The 2920-nt window shown below is 42.2% G+C and overlaps 1 protein-coding gene across 5 annotated transcripts in view; it reads right to left on the bottom strand.

Moving 5' to 3' along the window:
- The window catches only part of tcf4 (transcription factor 4), a 371152-nt gene that overhangs the window by 212875 nt on the left and 155357 nt on the right, over nucleotides 1–2920 (bottom strand). The gene's annotated exons all lie outside the window — the stretch shown is intronic.

Genomic DNA, 2920 nt, shown 5'->3' with positions numbered 1-2920 from the left:
TCAATGCAGACATTGCAAAATAATACATCTTAAAGCTGTAAATGCAATACCGCAATACCATGGACCCGTGACATTTTTTTGCTGAATGTTATCATACCATCAGAATGTTGTACCGGCCTATGACTATAAAAGTGAAAATGACTAGTATATTTTTCTATAAGACACTATGTTTGCTATATACATCTGCTTCAGAAACCAAGTTGGTTTCTGAAGCAGATGGATTACAATTCAGCAGCAGCCATGACACTTGTTCCCTGTTCATGTGAGCGAGACCCAAAAAACGGTCTCCCCCTCCATCGTTACCAAACAGCCTTCATTAACACCCCCCCACCCCCACCCCACACCCCTATCCTATCACACTCAGTCACCCCTCCTCCACCCTGGAATCAATAGATAACAAACACAAACAACAGCGAGCCGACAAACATGGCGAGATCACCAAACCCTCCGTAACAGCAGGACTTCAACAGGAAAAACTAGATTTCAAATTAATATTCCTAAGCACCACGGTGTGTGTGTGTGTGTGTGTGTGTTTGAGTGGCACTACAAAAAAGGATTCAAAAATGTATATTGTTCAGGGTATCTAGTAAGAAAATTAGTGTAGTTATTTTTTTATTTGGAGGAAATTTATTGCCTTTCACGAAGCTTTGGTTTCGTGAAGAAAAAAACGTCGGCAATTTGCAGTACAGAGTGTGTATGCCGCGCGAGTGTGTCGCCGTGTTTTTGTGTGTGTGTGTGTGTGTATGTGTGTTGGTCTCAGACAAAACAGGGCTGCTGAAATGCGGCAGGCACTGCAGATTTTTGTTGGCTGGCTGACAGCGGCGTGCTGGTGCCAAGCCCCGGCGGCGGAAACGACTAAAAGACGCATAAGGCTGGCATTAGAGCCCCCAAATCTTCTCTCCCCCTCCATCCATCCTTCTCTTTTTTTTTTTTTTCCTCGCACCATGGCACGGGGTTTACTTTGGTCGGGGTCTGACTTGATTTTGCAAAGAAATTACACATCCGTGAATTTATCAATATCTTTATTTCACTCTAATCTGATGGGGAAGAGGGGGGGGGGGGGGACTGCAGAAAATTGAGTGTTTTAAAAAAAAAAAATGTATTGGACATCACTTGTTCCGTGCTCCAGTTTAACCCCCCCCCCCGTCCTCCTTCATAAGTGGCCCAATGAGAATTTTCGAGGATTTCATTCTTTCCAGGGTTCATATTTTTGTCCCCACCATATCTGGAGCCTTTGTCTCGAGGATTTTGGGCAACACATCGACAAAAAAAAAAAAAAAAAAAAAAACCTTGGACACAATAGCATCTGGAGTTACATGCGTGAGGCACTGAGCCCATGTTCCTCCTAAAACCTAAAACAAATGAAGAAAAACAGCATACTCCAATTATGGTCCCAAGACAATAAAACACAGCAAAATCAAGAGAGAGAGAGAGAGAGAAAAAAATCTCCTGTAAAACATTCAGGATTATCTAAAACTAAAAGCCTGATTCTGTGTTCGGAGTCCATTATTGATGGAACAATATTTAGCTGCCGAGTAAACAAAGGCGGGGATGCTGCAGTCGCAGCTGTAAATTGTGTTTGGGTATTGTTTCGGCAGACAGATGACGACTGCTAATGTTGAATTAAAAAGGTTCTTAGAGGTGGATTTAACGTGTTTCCTCTTGTCTTCGGGCTCGAGACGGAAGGCGAGCGACGCGGGGAAACAAAGAGAGAGGTAGCAAATGGGAGAAAAAGTGTGAAATTCGGAATTAGCAGCACAATGTGGAAGTATTAAAGTGCAGCACAATGAGCGGCGAGAGCTACACTCTGACACTGTCTGACTAAATAAAGACACGGCGTTCAAGCTCGCCGTGTGTCACACAGGAACAGGCCGGGAAACACCAACATTTTATGGTATGAACAGAGATACATAACACTCCTGGTCTCACACCAACCTCTGAAATCTAAAATATCACCACTGAATTAAAGATACACTTTTCTTAACCCTTTTTCATCCTAGGTTTATGTGCAGTTACCACATGTCTTCGCAAGAAATGCCATATGTTGTTATTTTCAGGACAAATTTGGCTACTTAGAAAAGCAATCAATTTGTGTGTGTACAATAACGTGTAGGGCAGCCTACGGCCTTTGTACATATATTTTTAGTGCATAGAACACTAAGCTTTTAAAATATTAGTTCTTTAGGATGAACTGTATCTGTGGGTGGCCTTAGTGACTACCTTACAGATTACAGAGGCTATTAAGCCTATCATTAGCAGGGATTTATATTTGCTAATATTATGTGGCAATTATGTTTTGGAATTTTAATTAAAAATAAACTAAAAAATGAAAAATTAGATTGACAATAATTTGGAGGGCCCCACTTTAGGGACCCCCTGTTGAAAATACCCAGTAAAACCGAACATTACTGCTAACTTATAAATTGTACGAACCAAAGAAATGAAAATGTGTCGCAAAGTTAATATGCAGGACAAAAATGTTAACTTTCTTCAGTCTACGACAGTCCAACTGTTTTTATGTGTGTGCCTTCTCTACGCTATGCAATGCCCTGCTACGTCCTGCTACACCCTGCTATGTCCTGCTATGCCTTGCTATGTCCTACTGCATCCAGCTATGCCCTGCTACACCCTGCTATGTCCTGCTATGCCCTTCTATGTCCTGCTACGTCCTGCTATGGCCTGCTATGTCCTGCTACATCCAGCTATGTCCTGCTACATCCAGCTATGTCCTGCTACAACCAGCTATGTCCTGCTATACCCTTCTATGTCCTGCTATACCCTTCGATGTCCTGCTATGCCCTTCTATGCCCTGCTGTTCCCTGCTATGTCATGCTACGTCTTGCTATGTGCATTATTCACCTGTATAATGGCAATAAAGGATCTATCTATCTATCTATCTATCTATCTATCTATCTATCTA

The sequence above is a fragment of the Etheostoma spectabile genome, chromosome 16 (genome assembly GCF_008692095.1).
Source record: "Etheostoma spectabile isolate EspeVRDwgs_2016 chromosome 16, UIUC_Espe_1.0, whole genome shotgun sequence".
Classification (NCBI taxonomy): Eukaryota; Metazoa; Chordata; class Actinopteri; order Perciformes; family Percidae; genus Etheostoma; species Etheostoma spectabile.
Note: the sequence above shows the minus strand (reverse complement) of the source record. Positions and strands in the feature narration are given on the sequence as shown.